General features: G+C 42.9%; 1 protein-coding gene across 2 annotated transcripts in view; it reads left to right on the top strand.

The window, feature by feature from the left end:
- Positions 1-5887: 5887 nt before the first annotated feature.
- The window catches only part of LOC115482153 (transmembrane protein 45B-like), a 70330-nt gene continuing 53922 nt past the window's right edge, over positions 5888-22295 (top strand). Inside the window, exon 1 of one of the 2 annotated variants that reach the window (XM_030221725.1) lies at positions 5888-6043. The gene's annotated coding sequence lies outside the window, so the exon portion shown is untranslated. Of the gene's footprint in view, positions 6044-6528; positions 6630-22295 lie in introns of those variants that run through there. The other variant, XM_030221726.1, reaches the window with a different exon arrangement.

Below are 22295 nucleotides of genomic sequence, written 5' to 3'. Positions count from 1 at the left end.
TGAATGTCAACCTCACTAGCTGTATCTTATAAAAGTGTTTACTAATATTGTTTTGTATTAACCACCTTTCCTTGTGGTGCAAAATTATGCCATTATTTTAAGAGGTAATTTTATAAGCGACTTGAATATTAAGAATAGCATTTTACATTCTCAAGAATGTGCTTATAAGATTACTCCACAAACATTGCCTGTATGGAAGAGTGACCAGAGGGAAGTCGCAGATAAAGTGAAGAGATTCAATGTGACGCATAGCATTTGCACTTAAAGGACACTGACAGCATGTGGAAGAAGGTGTTTTGACCTTGGAAGACCAAATAAAAAGTTTTGGCCTTGATGTTAAGCAATGGGTGTCATAAAACAAACACAGCACATCAGTGTAACACCATTGCCACAGTAAAACGTGTGGGTGGTAGCATTATGTTGTAGGGATGCTTTGTGGTAATAAAGGATAAGGAGGCTTGTGAAGATTAAGCCGCTGACAAATCAAGATTAAAGGAGCATCTTGGAGACCAGAAATCATCTGATAACCCAATCAGATCCCAGCTGCAAATTACTACTACTACTACTACTACTATTTAGCATTTCTATAGCGCTACAAGGCGTACGCAGCGCTGCACAAACATAGAAGAAAGACAGTCCCTGCTCAAAGAGCTTACAATCTAATAGACAAAAAATAAAAATAAAGTAAGCAAATCAAATCAATTAATGTGAACGGGAAGGAAGAGAGGAGGGTAGGTGGAGGCGAGTGGTTACAAGTGGTTACGAGTCAAAAGCAATGTTAAAGAGGTGGGCTTTCAGTCTAGATTTAAAGGTGGCCAAGGATCGGGCAAGATGTAGGGGCTCAGGAAGTTTATTCCAGGCGTAGGGTGCAGCGAGACAGAAGGCGCGAAGTCTGGAGTTGGCAGTAGTGGAGAAGGGAACAGATAAGAAGGATTTATCCATGGAGCGGAGTGCACGGGAAGGGGTGTAGGGAAGGACGAGTGTGGAGCGATACTGGGGAGCAGCAGAGTGAGTACATTTATAGGTTAGTAGAAGAAGTTTGAACAGGATGTGAAAACGGATAGGGAGCCAGTGAAGGGACTTGAGGAGAGAGGTAATATGAGTAAAGCGACCCTTTACAGCATCCCAGCGGTACTTCCCACCCCTAGCGTGCCGTCATATCCGGTGCTACAAAAAATATTTATATTTATATCACCAGAATGTACCCAGTGGTAATCTGGCAGTGCCATGTGCTACCCAGTTACCACTGGGTTAGCGCAGGAGCCCTTACCACCACCTCAATGGGTGGCGGTAAGGGCTCCCCTCCCTCCCTAAATGGCCAAGCACCAAGTGCTTTACTTGCCGCATGGACATTTCCTGCAAAAAAGAGAGACTTCCCTTTTACCCACTGCGGTAAAAAAAGGGCCTCAGCGCGCGTGAAAAACACACACTGACACCAGCGCAGGCTCCCTTTTGCCACAGCTTGGTAAAATGGGCCCTCAATCCACTAATGTGAAATGAAATAAATACAAAAAAACAAAAAGAGCCAATGATCGTCACGTCAACAATAAATGATACAGGACACCCAGAAAATAAAACAATTAAGGTGAATTGAAAACACAAAGAGGAGTATTTTCAAAGCACTTAGACTTACAAAGTTACATAGAGGCATATTTTCAAACCACTTAGACTTCCATAGTAACCTTTGGAGCTTTGTAAGTCTAAGTGCTTTGAAAATACACCTCAAAGTTACATAGAGGGACATTTTTGATATGACGTCTAAGTTGGACTTTGGACATTTTGCGCTAAACATCCCAAATCCCAATATCAAATGTAATCATTTTTTAAAAAGCAAAACATCTATCTTTTTTGTTCAAAAACACTGTAACAAGGTCTTGTGCTCTGTACGTTTATCTTTTCAGGCCACTTTCAGAAAAAAAACGCACAAGTAAAAAAATGTAGAAAATCAAGCCATTGGGATGTAGGAGGGGCCAGTATTTTTAGCAGACTGGTCCCCCAGATATCCCTGGAGAGCAACAGGGCACCCTAGGGGGCGCCTCTGTGGACTTCATATAAACGATCCCAGGTACACATCTCACTGTTGCTCCCTTATCTTGTCTGCTGAGCCCTCCAAAAACCACCCAAAACCCAGTACCTCCAACTGTACACCACTACAATAGCCATTATGGGTGAAGGGGGCACCTATATGTGGGTAAAGCGGGTTTCTGGTCATTTTTAGAGGGCTCATAATTTCTACCACAAGAGTAACAGGTAGGGGGAGGTATGGGCCTGGGTCCACCTGTCTACAGTGCACTGCACCCACCACTACACTACTCCAGGGACCTGCATGCTGCTCTAGTGGACTTGGCTATAACATCTGAGGCTGTCATAGAGGCTGATGAGTACTATATTTATTCATATTTTGGGGGGTGGGAGGGGGGTTCATTCATGAATCCTCCAGTGGTCATGTGGTCATTTAGAGCACTTTTTTGTGTCTTATTCATTAGAAAAGCAGGTCTAGACCAAAGCGTTGAAGTTTTCATCTTAAATGTTTTGGTTTTGTTTTATTATGGCTGTAGAACATGCAAGTGTTAGGCACTCCTTAAGCCCGCCCTAATCCTGCCCTTGAAATGCCCCCAACACACCCTCTTCTGATTTGCACATTGCAGACAAAATGCATAGATAGACAACTGCAAAACAGATTTCGAAAATACCTATTTGGACATTTTTAGAAGAAATCCATCCAAATGGTGCTTTATGACACTTTTTGGATGTTTTACTTTTTTGAAAACAAGCCCCCTAGTAACCTATGGAACTTTGTAAGTCCAAGTGCTTTAAATATGAGCTCCAATGTATACTACTAATTTGCTCCAGCCAAACTATTATAAAGTGCAAGAATAAATGAAAAGGAATATACCTGAATGAATGATGATTCCAAAATGAAACAAAGCGCATTCGCACTAAACGGCACAAAGTCTACAACAGTGGCATAGCTAGGTGGGTCCATGGGGGGCCTGGGCCCCCCAAACTTCATCCAGGCCCCTGGTTTTGCTGGTGGGGGGTCCCCAACCCCCGCCAGCCAAAGCCTTCTTCAGTGCCGCTCTCCAGCGTGCCGCATTCCCTGCCCTGTGCTCTTTCTTCCTCCTGACGTCCTGCACGATCCTTTAAGTGAAACTGAGCATGCTCTGTTTCATGTAAAGGAGCGTGCACAGGATATCAGCAAGATGCAGATGCCTAACTGTAGGTGCATTGATACCAGATTGAATTAGTTGGGGACCCCCACCAGCAAAGGTATTTACTTTTTCGGGGGAAGCGATGAGGCGGTGAGGAGGAGCGGCGAGGCAGTGGGGGGGGGCGAGGCGGCGGGGTGGGAGACTAAGACGTGCCCCCCCCCCACATCGGAGTCTGGCCCCTTCCCACTGCGAGGTCTGACTACGCCCCTGGTCTATAAATATGCCCTGACAGTCAGGTTGTTGAACTTACATCTCAATTCAGTGTGCTGTTTGTAGTCCTTGATTCTACCTATTGAGATCAGCACTTCAGGTCCCATAATGCACTGGCTAGAGTTGACAGAAATCCAGAACTTGCCTAAAATTTCCCTTCTGGACTTGAGTGACTTGACAGCTCTCCAGCTCTAACATTAAGACACTCCATTAGAAGTTTTTGCATACCTGTCCACAACTAGGCTCTTTTACCTGCTACTTCTGGAGAAAAGAAATTTGGAGGGAAATCCACGAATGAAGATCAGGAAAGGGTGAGAGCAGGCAAAGTGATTGTGACTATAGAGAGATCAAAAACTAAGGACCCCTTTTACTAAGCAGCAGTAAGCCCAACGTGGGCTTACTACTCGCTAAATAGGAAGTACTGCTGTGCTACTGCAGCAGCCCTGCGGTACTTCCCACCCCTAGCGCGCTGTCATATCCAGTGGTAATTGGGCAGTGCCATGCACTGCTCGGTTACTGCCTGGTTAGTGCAAGAGCCCTTACAGCCACCTCAATGGGTGATGGTAAGGGCTCCCCCCGAAATGGCTGTGCAGCAAGTGCTTTACTTGCCGCATGGCCGTTTCCTGCGGGAAAGAGAGACTTCCCTTTTACCCGCTGCAGTAAAAGGCCCCCTTTTGCCACAGCTTGGTAAAAGGAGCCCTTTGTAAATAGGGGTTCATCATAGGGCAGCCCACAAATGTATGTTTGCCTAGGATTCAATGTAATGTTTATCCATCCCTGCTGACCACTAGAAATCCTGAATCTTGGGTCTGGTTTACAGCCCAACACAGGGTTATACAGTGAACACCTACATTTTTCATCACCATCGCCATCATTATCATCTTTATTTGACATACTGCAAAGTCAGCACAGACATCTAAGCAGTTTACAATAAAACCTGGTATAAAAGAGAAGAAACTAACACATCCGGGAAATATATAAGGAAAAATACAGGTTGCAATCAATAAAATAATAGGTAAAAACAAAGAAAAACACTAGAATTACAGGGTTTGATTCCCACTGCAGCTCCTTGTCAGTCTGAGCAAGTCACTTAGGAGCCTTTTGCTAGCATTTTTAGCTCACAGTAAAAATCAGGTGGTGGTAAACACCAAGACTCCCATCAAACATATAAACGGCAAGTGATCGTACTCACTCGCAAATGCGCAGTAGACTTCCCTCTCTGTCCCACCCCCGCGTCAATATGTGATGATGGGGGGGGCGGGACAGAGAGGGAAACTGCACGAAGGGGAGGGAACCACCACTCCCCCTCTCCCCGATGTCGCCGCCACTGGTACCCCCCCCCCCCCCCCCCCGGAGTTGCCGCCGCCGCCACCCCTCCACCCGGCCCATCTCTTCGCTATTCAACTTACATCTCCAGAGCAGGCAGATCAGCTGAGCTGCCGTTGGCCTTCCTTCCCTGCCTGTGTCCCGCCCTCGCCGACGTTACATCACACGAGGGCGGGACACAGGCAGAGAAGGAAGGCCGACGGGAGCTCAGCTGATCTGCCTGCTCCGGAGATGTAAGTTGAATAGCGAAGAGACGGGCGGGGTGGAGGGGTGGTGGCGGCAACTCGGGGGGGGGGTACCGGCAGCGGCAAACACGGGGGGAGGTGCCAGCGGCGACCTCGGGGGAGGGGGCAGTGGCGACCCAATAGCTTGTTTTAACGGGCATCAGCATTTACCGCCAGCTGATTTTTACCACGATCTAAAAACGCTAGCATGGCTTTGTAAAAGACCCCCTTAACCCTCCATTGCCCCCCCCCCCCGGTACAAAATAAGCATCTGTATATAATATGTAAACCACTTTGAAAATAACCACAGAAAGGCTGTATATCAAGTCCCTTTCCCTTTAACATATTTATAAACTGAATGCCAATAAAATGTTTAATGGTATGCATAACTGACATTTTTTTAACTAATAATTGGTTATTCATCCACTGGAGGTTAAAAAGTAAAAGCCCACTTGAATACAGTACAGCCGATCTTTATTCTGATAATTCTGAGAAATCTCTGCAATGGTGGCCTGTAGGGAGGAGACCATTTCCTTATAATACAAGCACAGCAGGTACCAATTTCCTTATAATACAAGCACAGCAGGTACCAAAAGAGAGATGTAATATGTTATTGTTCATTAACTAGGGAACCCATTTCAGTGAAACTTTTTAAAGTTTATTTTGTGCAAAACCAATTCATTCCTTAAATAAAAACAGATCGGTACCGTGTGACTGGCTAATTAAAAAAAAACAAAAAAAACCTGTTCAATCGGAGTCTCTAGAAAGGGAATTTAGGTCTAAGCGGACTCTCCTGTTTTGTTCGTTTTCTTTTTAACTCCCTCATTATGCTACAGCTGCTCAGTCAGGACAGCCCCCCCCCCCCCCAGCCAGAATCGATTTCAGCGCTCTCTCCAGCCACCTGGTTAAAGTCCGTAAACCATTAACCCACTTTACAGGGTGGATCCTTGTTGCTGCCTCTCTGCAGCGCAGGACTGGTCCAGTGACGTCACGGACTTACCTGCGAAAGAGCAGGCAGGTGTCGGCGACTGCGCTTGCTTCTTTCCCATTGTTGTCCGTGCTGCTTCACAGGTAAAGTGCAAATAAATGAGTGCATGGAAAATGTAAAAGGGGCTTTTAGAAAGCGTTTGGAATGTAGGGGATTTTAGCAGCTTTATTGGGAAGAATGATAGTGATGGTGGGGAGAAGGGGTCCGTGATCATTTGGTTGTTAGGAATTCGTTTGTGTATTTTTATCATTTTTGCTCATGTCGGCCATCGAACTTTGCTGGAAAGGGGGGGAAATGTTTTTATGTTGTTTCCTGGTGTAATCAAATTTTTTTTTTTTTTTTTTAGTTGTACAATAACTTCGTGGTATAGGGAGCCAGTAAATAGAACTTCATGCGATGGGTAAATTTTAAAGGGATACTTCTACTTTAGAGTATCAAGTGAACTGAATTTTGCCCTTATATATTATTAATCTGTTGTCTAAGAAATTGGTAGGCGTTGTATTTAGGTTCTTTCAACAGCCGAAACAACAAAAAAGTTCAGAGGGTTTTTCTTTTTTCGGTTTGGCAGTAAAATGGAAGGTGTTTGAAAACGTAGTCCAACAGGAGGAAGTTTTAATGTGAATTTGAAGAAGGAATCTCTATACAATATAGAAGAGAGAACTGGGCTTGGTAAGGCCAAAGTTCATTTGATGATCAAAGGGTGTTCCTTCTGGTTTTGCCTCTACTTGTTTGGAATGGTTTAAATAAGGGGTTAGCCACATTTTGCTTTTCAGGCTACACCGGTTTTTTTTTTTTTTTTTCTGACTTAGTTGTGAGGTCTTCCTCCTCCCCCCTGATGCAAATCAAATAACCAGTACAAATAGTTTAAGGTTGAGCCTATTGGTTTGGTCTGGCTCTGTTTTTGTTTTTTTAATCCCCTTGCTAAACAAACCCGTACTGTTATTAGTAGTTCAGTTGGAAGCCTGGTGTAATTATGCCTATGCATCACCATATTTACACCTTTTGTTTTTGTACTGTGCTTGCTTTGGTTCGTAGCTTAATGTGAAAGCTAAATATAAAAGCTAATGGCTTTTTGAACTGAGTCTTATGCTAATCAGTGCAGGTGTGCAAGGACAGAAATCAGGCTTTCACTTGCTACAAATTTATGCAGCTCACTAAAGGATAGATATTTCAAGGGGTTTAAGCAGGCAGGATGAGGCTGTTTCCTGCTTAAAACAACGCTCAGCAGATTGTTCCTGGATATTCAGTGGCACTTCACCGCACAGTGCCACTGGATATCCTCTGTGACTGCACAACACTGTGTTGTTAGTGAGAGGGTGGTCCATGGGCAGAGTTGGGAATATATTCAGTGCTGCTGCCCACACAGATTAATAAATGAGACGGTCCTATCTGTGCTCAATTAGCTATGCAGTTGCTAGCAGCACTGAATGTCGGCCAGCGCCTGCATAACTGTGGATCTGGACCTGACCTGACTATAATCAATGCTGATGCCCAGACATGGCCTGATAGTGACCATTGCAGGCTGAATCTAACCTGGCTATTCAATGTCATTAAAACTGCAGACAGCCACAGGCTGAATATCGAAAGGTAAGTATTTTGGGGTCAGTTAACTTTTGTCACCTCATCTCAAGCACAGCTCTCCCATCCTTGTATTTAAGGATCCTTTTCACTTATGCCAGGCTTTCTTGATACTTCAACTAGTTGGACAAAGTTCAGTTCATGCACCACCACTTTGAAGATATTTCTGTATAATGGGCTTCCCCTTTCCTCTCGTAACCAGCTTCAGCTTGTCCAGTCCACTGCTTCTCTATCATTTCAAACTTCTATTTATGCATTTGTACCCCACATTTTCCAATCAGATGGTTGGTTCAATGTGGATTACAAGTACAAAATAGTCATTAGAAGTTGGATCTGTTTTCGATTCAGGTTTTGCTAGCGCACTGCTATCTTGGTGTGGCGGTTGGTTTGATTATGTGGGGTTGTCAGAGAAGAATTTTCTAAAGAAGTGGGCTTTCAGATGTTTTCGGAATGTTAAATAGTTTTGCATACACTTGAGGGTTTTCGGTAGTACGTTCCATGTCTTGGTGTAAATGTATGTGAAGTTGGTTGAGTATGAAGATTTATATTTGAGACCTTGACATTTGGGAATGTGAAGGCTGAGATAGGTTCTTGCACCTCTGTGTTGCATGTAGGTAGTTCTATTAGGTTTGTCATGTATTCCAGTGCAAGTCCAAATATTATTCTGTAGGTGAGAAAGGATATCCATGCTTTGATTGGTAGCCAGTGAAGGTTTTGGAGTAGTGGTCTGGTGCTATGAAATCAGGGTTTTTTTTTCTGTAGATATGTCTTGCTGCTGTGTTTTTTGTTCTGTTTGTAGTCTATTTAGTGATTGTTCCTTGCATCGGCATAGATTCAGTTGCAGTAGTCAGCATGGGCAAGGACCATGGATTGAACTAGTGTGCAGAATACTTCTTGAGAAGTAGTTTTTAATGTTTCAATTTCCACAATGATTTGGAACATTTTTTTTGTAATGTTTGAAATTTCACTAAGGTCAAATTTTGGTCTATAGTGACTCCTAGGAGTTTTAGATTGTCAGATATTGGGAGGGATGTACCCATGGTGGAGATGTTTGGGAAGTGGTCTGTATTGTGAGGTGATGTGATTATCAGACAGTGTGTTTTGTCTTTTTAGTTTGAGCATGAACATTGATGCCCAGGATTCCATTATGTTTATACTGTCTGTAATCCTGGCATTTAATTTTGTGTAGATTTTTATTAAAAGGTATGTAGATTGACACATCTACGTATATGAGAGGGTTGAATCCTTGTTTGGCTAGAGTGCGGGCTAGGAGGATCATCATTAGGTTGAACAATATTGGTGAGATCGGTGAGCCTTGGGGTACCTCACATTCAGCTTTCCATGGAGGGGGGAGTGAGGAATTTCACTTGGTAGGATCTGGTAGTTCAGAATCCTAGGAGCCATTTGAGCACTTCCTCCTATGCCAATTTTGTCAAGTATTGTTTTGAGGATTTGATGGTTGACCATGTCAGATTGTAGTAGTAGGATTTTGTTTCCCCATAGGTGATTTTTCTTTTTTTTTTTTTAAGTTGGCCTGTAGTGGTGGTCTGAAGCCTGATTGTGATTTGTAGAGAATTTGTTGATGTAGTCTGTTAGCTGGTTGGCTACTATGCCTTCCATTATTTTGGTCGTTAAGAGTTATGGATGCCACTGGCTTATAGGTGTCGATATTTTTCTTGGCATCTTAAGGGGTTGGTGTGAGCAGTTTGTTGCCTTTTTATTTTGTTGTTGTTGGGAATAGGCCTTGGAACATGTAGTTCAGATGGGATGTGAATTGTTCTATGAATCTGTCAGGGGTGACATTTTTTTTTTTTTTTAGTATGTGGTTGGGATATGTATCTAATATGCAGTATATGGAGGAGAATTTTCTTAACGCTTGTGCTACTATCTCATTTGTGGGATGTGTGAAGGTGGTCCATGTCTTGTCAGCTGGTGCTTCTTCTGGTGGGTAGTCAAGTTCATCTATGAGGTTTTCAAAGTTTGTGTTATCTTGTATTATGCTGTTCCTTAGTTTGAGGATCTTCTCTTTGAAGAATCTGGCAAGGTCGATTGATGACGGGGTGGGGGGGGGGGGGGAGTTATCATTCACTGTCATCAAAGGTTTGGTGTTAGATTTTTTTTTTTAATTGCCTTATATAATTTCTTCATGTCATAGTCTGGGCCTAAATGTTCTTTATAGTTATTTCTTTTTAGCCTGTCTCATTAGGGATTTGTACTTGTTTCGAGCGTCTCTCCATGCGGTTTTGTTTTTCATTTTTATTTTTCGTCCATGCTCATTCTAGCCATTTCCTGAGGTTTTTACCACTTTCAGTTCCTCCATTATACCATGGGGCTGTTTTGCACTTCTAGCTGATTTTTGTTTTCATTGGGACTTAACGTCCAGTATGGTAATGCTTCTTTCATCCCATTCTGCTAGGAGTTCTTCTGTGTTAGTCTTTAGTGACCATTGATCTTTATATAAGGTTGTCCAAAATTTAGTTGCATCAATCTTGCCTTGTGTTTTGTACGTTGTCTGAGATTGTGCTGGTGGAGTCTTGAGTTCTTTCAAGTATAAGGTTAGTTTAAGCTTGAAGTGGTCAGACCATGGAGTCTGTCCATATCAGATTGTGCATTTTGAAGTTATTTTCCTTTGTGAATCTATAAGCTCCATTACAGGAGCTGGTGCTTAACAAATGCTTTATTCAGTATAATAGGACCCGACACAATGAAAATGCCTAAATCAGGGGTCACACAAGTATTCTAAAAACATATAAAAGAAAATACAATCAAATCCACATGTATCTCTCATAAAAACACATGTTAAATATGTAACATAGTAGATGACTGCAGAAAAAGACCTGCACAGTCCATTCAGTCTGCCCAACAAGACAACTCGTATGTGCTACTTTTTGTGTATACCCTACTTTGATTTGTACCTGTGCTCTTCAGGGCACAGACCGTTTAAGTCTGCCCAGCACTATCCCTGCCTCCCACCACCGTCTCTGGCACAGACCATATAAGTCTGCCCAGCACTATCCCTGCCTCCCAACCACCAGTCCCGCCTCCCACCACTGGCTCTGGCACAGACCGTATAAGTCTGCTCCGCCTCCCAATCTCGACTGTGATCTTAAAAACAAAAATAGATGCTTAAATATGGTAAATGTGCAAAATGAAAGGATGTATATAAAAACACATGTAAGTACAGATATAAACACATAAATAACAATAAAAGCCAGAGGGTAAAATGAATAAGACAATCAGTTAAGAAATTAATGAATTAATAAGTGTGCATAGGACCAGTGGAAAGCAGATGAAAAAAACATGGTGCGACTGCACCTCGAATATTGTGTTCAATTCTGGTCACCACATCTCAAAGATATAGTGGAATTGGAAAAGGTGCAGTGAAGGGCGACGAATAATAAAGGGGATGGGACGACTTCCCTATGAGGAAAGGCTAAAGCAGCTAGGGCTCTTCAACTTGGAGAAAAACCGGCTGAGGGGGAGATATGATAAGAGATCTATAAAATGAGTGGAGTGGAACGGGTAAACATGAAGCGTCTGTTTACTCTTTCCAAAAATACTAGGACTAGGGGGCATTCAATGAAGCTACAAAGTAGTAAATTTAAAACAAACTGGAGAAAATGTTTCTTCACTCAACGTGTAATTAAACTGTGGAATTCGTAGCCAGAGAATGTGGTAAAGGTGGTTAGCATAGCGGAGTTTAAAAAAAGGTTTGGATGGCTTCCTAAAGGAAAATCCATAGACCATTATTAAAATGGACTTGAGGATATCCACTGCTTATTTCTGGGATAAGCAGCATAAAATGTTTTGTACTTTTTGGGGGGGACCTTGCCAGGTATTTGTGACCTGGATTGGCCACTGCTGGAAACAGAATGCTGGGCTTGATGGACGTTTGGTCTGTCTCAATATGGCAATACTTATATACAAATGTCATAAATCGAAAGAAGTCAAACATACATTACTACCTTTAGAGAGAATAATACTGGTAAATTGGGATACCCTCACACCAGGAGTGCAAAACAAAGAGAAGATTCACCAAACAAAGGTCAATAAAGATCAACATGTCTAACTGTCAAAAGACCTTCATTCTGAAACCAAAAGAAAAATGTTCAGGAGAAAGAGACCTTGTCACTAAAATTTGTGTATTATGAACTGTATAATATAACAACAAATTCTAAATGGAGAGATGTCCCAAGATAGGTGGTAAAAAATAAAGCTTAACTACTTGAAAAAGAGCTTTATAGCTCTAAAACAACTATGTATGTGTGTCTAAAATGAGCGCTATCAACCATGTTGAAATCAAAGGATTACTTAAAAAAAGTAAAAAGTAAAACACCTAATGGACCTGGAAGGTTGTGTCCAAAATAACAAATGTGTGAAAGATAACCCAATGTATTGCACTGCATACCGAACATAAAGAAATAACCAAGACTTGAAATATATAAACCTGTAATATGGAAAACAGGCTTCAGTGTATATGAATACAAGCCTGTTAAAGGACACTAGACAATCACCACATGTGAAAGAAAAAAGGTAATCAGTTATGGTAAAGAAAATAACAATCGCCACACAACAGGGCTAAAAAAATCATATGAGTGATCTGAAAATGTACTTATCAAAGACTAGTAATGTGGAGCCTTGAAAGATATAGAAAAATGAGCACTGTAAACTTCACCGGAGCAATATATAGATCCTAATATAAGCACCCCACTTTTAGCGCAACAGTTAAAACATATTTAAAGCATAATGTGGCTCCGAGCAATAAAACTGTCAGAAAACTAAAAGCACTCAGTATATGCCAGGCAAAAAGATGAAACCAGGTTGAAAATCAAAGATAACTAAAAAGTGTGTTTAAAAACAAGATACCATTCTACTGGCCATAAAAAGGTTAATACATAAAAATGGCGACGAACGAAAAAGGCGTCAAAAAAGACGGCAAAGAAAAGCCGCTAAACAGAGGCAAATGCATTGATGACAATATTGTATGGAGCTAAAACAATGCTATTAAAAAAACATACTTTTTAAGCATCTATATTTGTTTTTCAGATCACATATTTTACATGTTTTATGTGAGAGACATGTAGATTTGATTGTATTTTCTTTTATGTTTTTAGAATACTTGTGTGACTCCTGATGTAGGCGTTTCATTATGCCGAAACATGGACTGTGTCTAGTCCTATTATACTGAATAAAGCATTTAAGCACCAGTTCCTGTGCTGGAGTGTCCATTATCCATCCTCTGCTCCTTTGACTAGGTTTTCGACATGGAGGTTTTTCCTGTTTGCTCGTGGCTTTCAGCACCTGAATCTATAAGCTAGCAGGTCTAAGGCATGGCCTTTGACTTGGGTAGTGGTGGCTGGAAGTCCCATAGTTTGAGGAATTCATCGCATTCTTTGACGCTTTGTTTTTTGGTCATTTAAGTGAAGGTTAATGTCTTCTATTAGTATGGTGTTGGGATTGGCTATACATATATTTGATATGAAATCCATGAAGTTTTGAGTTGTTTTCCAATTTCCTGGTGGCCTGTAGAATAAAGCACAGCATAGTTGATTGAGTAGAGGTTGGTCTTTGATTTTAGTATTGGCGATTTCCCATTGTGGTGGTTATTTTTGTTAGTTGATCTTTATTTAAGTATCTGTGCTTTTTGGTTTCATTTCTGGTTTGTTTGTTGCATTTGGGTGTCTATTGAGTGGTTTCCGGTTTTTTTTATTTTTTTTATTTTTTTTTTGGAGCGCCCTGTCCAGTTGATTGGGTTGTGCCTGGAAAGAGGTTGGCTTTTCTCACTGGCTGACTCAGGTTGCATAGTATTGGTATGTTGTTGCTTTCGCTTTGAGTCATTAACCCTGTGTGCTTTTCCTCTCTCCCTCGCTCTTTCTTTATGCAGCTAATGTTTTATTGTAAACTGCAGTATATCAAGTGATTGTAAATAAATACATTTTCTTCATGATGTTCCATGTGCCCCTTTCACCATCATCGCTTGTTTTTCAAATGTCTTCCCACTGAAAACTATTTATTTGTATATTGTTAATTATTTAGAAGGTAACTTTTAATATGTCATCGATGTTGGGAGTACAAGTAGGTGCCTATTTTGAGGCTGTTTCTTTTTTAAAGAATCCTCACAAAAACCTACAGAAACTGTGTGGTTAAAATGCAGTCACATGTATTTACATTTACACCAACTCCCAAGCACGTGTATGAGGCTGAAGTATGCATTAATTTTGTAATCTACACCTGTAAACCATGACTCTGCCCAAACTCCTTCCTGAATACACCTACATATGGTTCGTACACACCTTCTTGTCACCAAGAATAGTATGTCTGATTATTATTATTATTTATTGCATTTGTATCCCATATTTTCCCACCTATTTGCGGGCTCAGTGTGGCTTACAATACATTGTAAATAATGGAAATACAATTTGTTACAAATCAGTTATGGATTACATTGTGAGAAGTTAAGCGAAAAGTCAAAGTATCGTTGGGGAATAGGACAAGGAAAAGAACAATGGAACAGTGGAAAAAGATAACGGGAAATTGATAGGGTAATAGAACATTCGTTATAACATTTTCTGTGAGTAAAGGTATAAATGTGATAAAATTACGGGGGATGATGTTATAAATGGGTTTTATGTGTGTAAAGCAGGGTTTACACTCGAAAAATCCTTTAAAATTATACCCTTACTCCCACCCCCACCCCCACCCCCATCCCCGGATTCTATACATGCAGCCTGATATTTAACAGAAAAAAGCAGGACCAATGAGAGAGGAGCATTAAGTGTCCAAAATTTAGAACAAATGATTTCCAGTTTAGTTGAACTTTAGAAATGTTCTTCTCTGACATCTTTATAGGATGGTACAGGATAGGTTTTTTGTTCTTCTCCAGTGTGACTCGGGTTTCTTAGGATTTCCACTCCAGCTTTTGCTTGCAAGTTTATATTTCCAATTTGTGGTTACTCCTTATTTGATTTGCTTAAAGCCTAGATGGTGCATATGTCATTTCCACCATATAATATCCATGCTAAAAATCACCAGTGGACCCAAAAAAGTAGTCTGTCAGCCACTAGAGTGAATTTAAGAACTGATCCAGCTGTTTAACTGGAACAACCCATTTGCACTTCTGTAGATTAGTATTTGGAGCTATGTAAGCCTATTATGTTAAGTATTTGTAGCAAACAGAGAACACATCAGAAAATTAATACACTCATTTCTTCTCATGAATAAAATAAAACTTGAGAAAACAGTATGTTGGCAGTGTGCTGGCTGCTGCTCATGTTTCTATGATCTGTCGTGTATATATATTTTTTTCTTCTCTAAATGAGTGGTGAGCAGGTTACTTTAGGAACCTAAAGAAACAAATAAACTGTCCTTTGTCTTTTATTACAGTGCTGCAGGGCAGAGGGAGTGAAGCCTCCAAGGCTTTATCTTATTTCCTGTTCACAGAAGTCTGTGGTATCAGTTTAAGATAATCACAAAGGTCTGATTTTTTTTTTTTTTTTTTAAACAAAGGTTTGGATAAATATACTAATCTATAGACTAGAGAGGTGGAATCGACATGTTGAAATTTAGGAAGGTGTTGATCATAAAATTGTTTTCTATGATACGAGGGTCCCTTGCCCCAATCCAAGTATGGTCTCTTCTACAGGGAAATTAAGGAAAGGGACAGCAATCCAGACATACTTGAAGGTCACTACAAGAGTGGGGGAAGGGCTGGAATGTCTGCTGCTTTTGAGTTTCGTGTATCACAAGATATCCTCAATGTGCTCTTATTTGGATTTCACCCTTTATACTCGACAAAGATGGTCCCCACCAAGATCTCTGACTATCACATGGCCAGGGATTTTAATCTATGTATTATCTTCTGTGACCTATGAGCTGAGTTTGATGCAGTGAACAACCATTTACTCCTTAGCATCTGTCCTCATTGATCTGCCTAGATTCTCTTTCTACCTCTCCCATTGGACTTTCAAATCCAGCTACAGCATTTTATGATCTTCAACAAGTCACTTAAACCCTCCCTTATAGGGGTTCTCAACCCAGTCCTCAGGATACACCTAGCCAGGCTGGCTGTCAGGATATCCACAATGAATATATGAGAGATTTGCATACAGTGAAGGCAGTTCATCCAAATCTCTCTCGTACATGTTCAATGTGGATATCCTGACAGCCAGACTGGCTAGGTATATCCTGAGGACTGTGTTGAACTTCTGCTCTATTACTTTAGGTACAAATTTATATTGGAAGCTCTCCAGGGTGTGGATAATACTGTACCTGAAGGTAACCCACCTAGAGTTACACCTGAAAAAAGGCCTGGGCTAAATCCATCCTCCCCCTACCCACGACCAACACTTCCCTTAGTGTGTCTTCTGGAGGATCCTCTTCCATTGCTATCCTGTTATCAGTTGGGGTACTGTACCATAGGGCTCTATCCTGGGTCCTTTCCCTTAATTTGGTACCACCTGTGCAGATGTCTGCGTAGCCAGACAGCCAATTTTGGGTGGGCCTGAGCCTAAAGTGGGTGGGCACAAAATTCTCTGCTCCGCCATATCTCCACCTCAAAACAGTGGCGTAGCCAGACAGCCAATTTTGAGTGGGCCTGAGCACAAAGTGGGTGGGCACAAAATTTTCTCTCTTCCCCAGCACTTCCCAATTCAAAATATAAATATTTTAGCAGATGAGGATCCCCAATCTCTGTCAGCTGAAGGCCTCCAGTAAAGATGGCCAGAACTCCTCTCCACCAAGCCCAGTAGGCAGCAGCAACTCCTCGAGCCACTGATGCCAGCACCCCATACAATCTTAGTTGTCAGTGGCTCCAGGATGCTGCTCCCATCTGCCAAGCTCAGTAGAAGGCATCTCTGGCCAGCTTCAGAAGAGACCCCAGCTAGTAGGGCTTGGGAATCCCCACTAGCTACAGCAAGGGTCAGGGCTGCCGTTAGCCATGCTGGTGACCAGGGCAGAAAATAAAGCCCCTCCCCCAATTCCCTCTCCTCTCCAATCTCCTCATCTGCAGTTAAAGTCACACTGACAGACCCTCACAAATTAGAAATAAAAATATATAGACAAAATTGAACTGGGAACCTCAGCATGTACTGCAACACTGGAGAAAAAAAAAACCCAAAACAAAAGCGCATTTCCTTTTCTACTTAACACAATAAAAAGACATCCGCTATGCACATTTCCCAAAGTTAACATATTCCATTTAAAATATTCAAAGTAAAATGATTTTCCTACTTTATTGTCTGGACATTTTATTTTTCCATCATGTTGGTTCCAATTTCTGTCTGTATTCTGCTAATTCTTCAAGCATTTGTCAATTTGTCATTTTTCTCCTGTCGTTTCATTTCCTCACTACACCTACCTCTGAAATTTTGATCCTTCCATTTTAGCTCTTTCCTTCCTTTTTTTTCTTTTCTGCCTCTGTACACTCAAATTTCATCCGCTTCCTAAATCTTTTCCTTCTTTTTACTTTTCAGATATCTATCACATTTCCATCTCCTTTCACCCCTTTGCTCTCCCATTCCCCATCTCTCTCCTTCTCAGCCTTCCATTCCCTTCTATCTTCGATCTACGCGCCATTACCATATTTCTACCCCCTGTGATCACTAATCTCTCCAGTCCCTGGGCCTCTCCCCCATGCTTTCCAGCATTCCCAGTGTCTCCCTCCCTCCCTCCACCCTTCCAGCCCAGCATCTGTTCCCTCTTTTTACCCTCCTCACCCTCGTAGCCTGATATTTCCCTATCCCTTTTACCTCCCACCACCAGCATCTTCCTGTCCCATCTCTCTCCCCTCCCCATTGTCCAGCATTTTCCCCTTTCTCTTCCCTACCATCCATTGTCTATCTTCTCTCCCTGGATCCATCTTCCCTCTTTCTCCCCTCCCTCGCTCATGCATCTCTCCTTTCCTCTCCTCTTCTCCACCTTCATGTCCAACTTTTCTCTCTCTCCCTGCCTTGAGCCCCTGGTTTGACATCTCTCTCTGCCCCCCCCCCCCCCCACCACCACCACCATCATCAACTCTCCATCCTTCCTTTCCCTCACTGCCATGTTCAACATTTCCCCTCTCACCTCTCCCTTCCACTTCCATGTCTAAAATGTTTTTTTTCTCTCATGCCCTTTCTCTCCCTCTACCCATCCCACCCATATCCAACAATTCGCCCTCTCTTTCTCCTTGCAACATCTCTCCGTCCCTCCCCAGCTCTACCCTATCTCACTCCCTCATCCCAACAGTGCTCCTGTCTCTCCCCGACCCCCCACCCAAACACCACCACCATACACACATGTTTTTCCCTCCCTTTCCCCAGTGACAGTCTGGCACCTGGCTGCAGGCCTTCTTTCCCCTCCCCTTCGGGCAGCGCTGCAGTCTATCGCTACAGCTGAGCAAAGCTGCACAGCGGGTCCGTCTCCGTCCTGCCGCTACTTCTGCCCTCCGGCTCCATTGTGATCTTTGTTTGCTCTCTTCTGCTGCCAGACAGTGCTTATCTGCAGCGGTTCCGGATCCGCGCGCTCCGAGTCCCAGGCCTGTCTGTATGCTGCCTGCGACTGCTTCCGTTCCTCTGCGCTGGCCCCGCCTACTCTTCTGAAGAGGCGGGGCCCAGTGCAGAGGAACGGAAGCAGTCGCAGGCAGCATACAGACAGGCCTGGGAGCGCACAGATCCGGAACCGCTGCAGAAGAGCAAACAAAGGTGTCAGAGCCAGAGGGCAGAAGTAGCGGTGCGGTGCAGCTTTGCTCAGCTGTAGCAATAGACTGCGGCGCTGCCCGAAGGGGAGGGAGGGAGGGGAAAGAAGGCCTGCATGCCGGCAGGGGATCAATTCTTTTGTCGTCTCTATGCATCGTTGCTGGGTGGGCCTGAGCCCAAAGTGGGTGGGCCCAGGCCCACCTGTGGCTACACCCCCTGCCTCAAAATATAAATACTTTAGCTAATGAGGATCCTCAAGCTTTGTTAGCTGAAGACTTTCTCCACAGGCAATTAATACCAATCGGTCCAGCACTTTTCTCCCTTCCCCACCTCCAGTCTACAGTCTGGCACCCCTCCCTAGCTCCACCCCATTGACAATACCTTTAATTAAATTTAGATATTAGATATGTATCATATGTCAAAGAATTTTAGATAGTAGATATGTATCATATGTCAAAGAATAAAGTGGTTGCTCAAAGCATCAATCAAAGCGGCAATCGCTCAACTGCAAAACACTATGCACAAATTTGTGCAAAAACACACTCAGAACCTTACTGTACCATAAATATTACACTGGGCAGACCCTAATTCACCAATATACTGATACGGAAAATGCAGACCGTCAACAATATGAAACAAGGGATCATATCACAATTCTCATGTAGAGCCACAAAACACCTTTTTAGGGTGGATAGTGTTCACAATGAGCTCCTTTTATTAACGACCATATATAGATCCTTCAAGAGGTAGTGTGTCATGATTTAGGCTCTACACCCTTTCTGATGTTTTGGTGCCACCTCAGTAAGGCCAATACCCAAATTCTCCACTGCAAAACACTATACACAAACTTGTGCAAAAACACACTTATAACCTTACCAAATCATAACAGCACTAATTCCAAGGACAGGACGAGCTACAACCTTATGTGTGGAAAGGCAGCACTATAATTACACCGGGCTCTAAAACACCAGTACAAAACCTAGTGAAACAAAAACAAAACAAAGCAAAAAAGGCTGCAAATACTACACGCTAGCAGAATACTGCACCTTGATCACACATGAAAAACACATGACACAACAGATATGAAGGCAAGTTTCTGAACTGGAAAGTTACCTCAAGAAGTCAGACTCAGCATGCAGCAATACTAGAAAAACTGAAACTTACATGCAAAATATCACAGATGCACATTTCCAAAAGCTGACACATTCCAATTAATAAATTCTGAATTAAAAAATGTTTTCTACCTTTGTTGTCTGATCATTTAGTTTTTCTATTCGCGTTGGTCCCAGTGTTTGTTTTATGCAGTGTCTTCTTTCTATTTGATATTTTCCACTCACCATGTCCACCATCCTCCTGTGTCCTTATGTTTTCTCCCCCTGCCCTCCCCTCTCCTCATCCATGTCCAGCAATTTCCTCTCTCCTCTCCATCCATCCATGTCCTGATGTCCAGCAATTTCCTCTGTCTCCTTCCCTCCAGCGATCTGTTCTCTTCCCCCCCCCACCCTCCTCTCCTTGTCCAGCGAGTCTCCGAGTCCTCTCCGTCCCCCCGCCTCCCACGCACACGAACCTGTCCTCTTTCTTTCAGTAGCAGCGAGTGACGTGAAGGTACTGCAACGCTCGCCAGCTTCAAGTTCTCCCTTTCCTCTTCACGCAGTGTTCGTCCAGCCTTCGCGGAAACAGGAAATACGTCATCGTAAAGGCGGGACTGACACTGCGTGAAGAGGAAAGAGAGAACTTGAAGCAGTGTCTTCACGTTGCTCGCTGCTACTCAAACAAAAAGGACAGGTTAAACATTTGCGGGGGGGGGGGCGGACGGAATGGAGGAGGAGCGGAGGAGGGCTGACGATCAGGCGGGGGAGGAAGGAAGGAAGGAATGAATGAATGCATGCATGCCAGCCAGCCTCAGAGCGACTCGGGGTGCACCATTCCTGGGTGGGCCTTGGGCTTAAGTGGGTGGGCCTGGGCCCACTTGTGCCTACGCCCCTGCTTCTGCTCTACTTTTTATATATCTGAACTCTCGCCTAGAATCAAATGACTGATTCCAGCCTGCTTGTCTGACATTGCTAAATGGATATTCCATTGTTGCTTAACATTTAACATTCAACATGACCAAAACAAAACTTTTTATTGCCCCCTCCACTAACCAGTTTCCCCTATTACGTCTCAGTCTCTATGAATAGCATAACTATCCTCTCAGTTCCCTTGACCCCACAACCTTTTGATTCCTGTTCCATGCACATCTTCAGTATGTCCAAAAAGTAATGATACTTAATATACAACCTCTCTATAATCTGTTCCTTCCTGTTAGAATGTAATACCAGAATCTTTGTTTGCTTTCTCATCACCTCCAACTTAGACTGTCATTTGCTCCTCATGGGTCAGCCACTGAATTGTACATAAGTATTGTCACACTGGAACAGACCAAATGTCCCTCAAGCCCAGCATCCTGTTTCCAACAGTGGCCAATCCAGGTCACAAAAATCTGGCAAGGTCCAGAAAAAGTTCAATACATTTTATGCTGCTTATCCCAGAAATAAGCAGTGGATTTTCCCCAAGTCAATTTAATAATGGTCTATGGACTTTTCCTTTAGAAAGCTGTCCAGACCTTTTTTTAAACCCACTAAGCTAACTGCCTTTACCACATTCTCTGGCAACGGATTCCAGAGTCGTGGATGGGATGCTGGGCTCGATGGACCCTTGGTCTTTTTCCCAGTGTGGCATTACTTATGTACTTATATTGTAATCTGTTCATAACAGTTACATGACTTCTTCTCTGACATGGACAAGTAACCCTTTTCTTAAATCAGTACTTTGGTTTCCTGTCTGATTCTAAATTGCTTGTATGATAGCATTCGCTCTTTAGTGCCTCATTACCTGTGTTCTCATTTTCCCTATATACTCCTATTCACAGCTTCACTCAACAGGCAAGCTGCTGTTTACTCACACCCTTCCCCTCTACTGCTAAAACTTGACACCATAGTCCAGCTTACTGCATGGACTGGGTGATGAAACAATTGGACGTGGGAGGGGTGCTAGATGTGGTACCTTACATTTCAGCAAAGCCTTTGACACTGTTCTGCGCAGGCGACTGATAAATAAATTGAGTGCGGTGTGGGACAGAGTAGCTGGGTTAAAAATTGGTTGAATGGAAGGAGAGAGAGGGTAGTGGTAAATGGAACTTGCCATGTTGTCATTGGGGTACTGCATGGATTGGTCCTTGGGCCGGCTCTTTTTAATGTCTTTGTGAGCGATATTGCGGAAGGGCTATCTGGTAAGGTTTGTCTCTTTGCAGATGATACCAAACTCTGCAACAGGGTGGACACCCTGGAGGGTGTGAATGACATGAGGAAGGACCTAGCAAAGCTGGAGGAATGGACCGATATTTGGCAACTAAGATTTAATGGTAAAAAATGTAGGTTCATGCACGTGGGTCACAAGAATCCAAGGGAACGGTACAGTATAGGGAGTGAAGTGCTTCAATGTACAAAGGAAGAGCAGGGCTTGGAGGTGATTGTCTGATGAACTTAAAAGCTTCCAAACAGGTAGAAAAAGCTACAGCCAAAGCCAGAAGGATGCTTGGGTGCATAAAAAGAGGGATGACCAGCAGGAAAAAGGAGGTGGTAGTGCCCTTGTATGTCTTTGGTGAGGCCCCATTTAGAGTGCTGTGTGCAATTCTGGAGACCGCACCTACGGAAAGATGTAAACAGGATGGAGTCGGTTCAGAGGACGGCTACAAAATTAGTAAGTGGTCTTGAATGCAAAAATTATAGGGGCAGACTTATGAATCTCAACATGTATACGCTGAAAAGAGAGGAGGGAGAGAGGAGATATGAGAGAGACATTTAAATATCAAGGGCATTATTGTACAGGAAGTGAGTCTTTCAACTGAAGGAGAGCTCTGGAACGAAGGGGCATACGATGAAGTTAAGAGGGAATAGGCTTAGAAGCAATCTAAGAAAGTATTATTTCACAGAAAGGGTGGTGGAAGCGTGGAATGGCCTCCTGGTGGAGGTTGTGAAGTTGAGGATTGTGTCAGAGTTTAAAAAGGCATGGAATAAGCACGTGGGATTGCTTAAGAAATAGA

Source organism: Microcaecilia unicolor, chromosome 12 (genome assembly GCF_901765095.1).
Source record: "Microcaecilia unicolor chromosome 12, aMicUni1.1, whole genome shotgun sequence".
NCBI lineage: Eukaryota > Metazoa > Chordata > Amphibia > Gymnophiona > Siphonopidae > Microcaecilia > Microcaecilia unicolor.
This window is presented reverse-complemented; position numbering and strand designations above follow the sequence as displayed.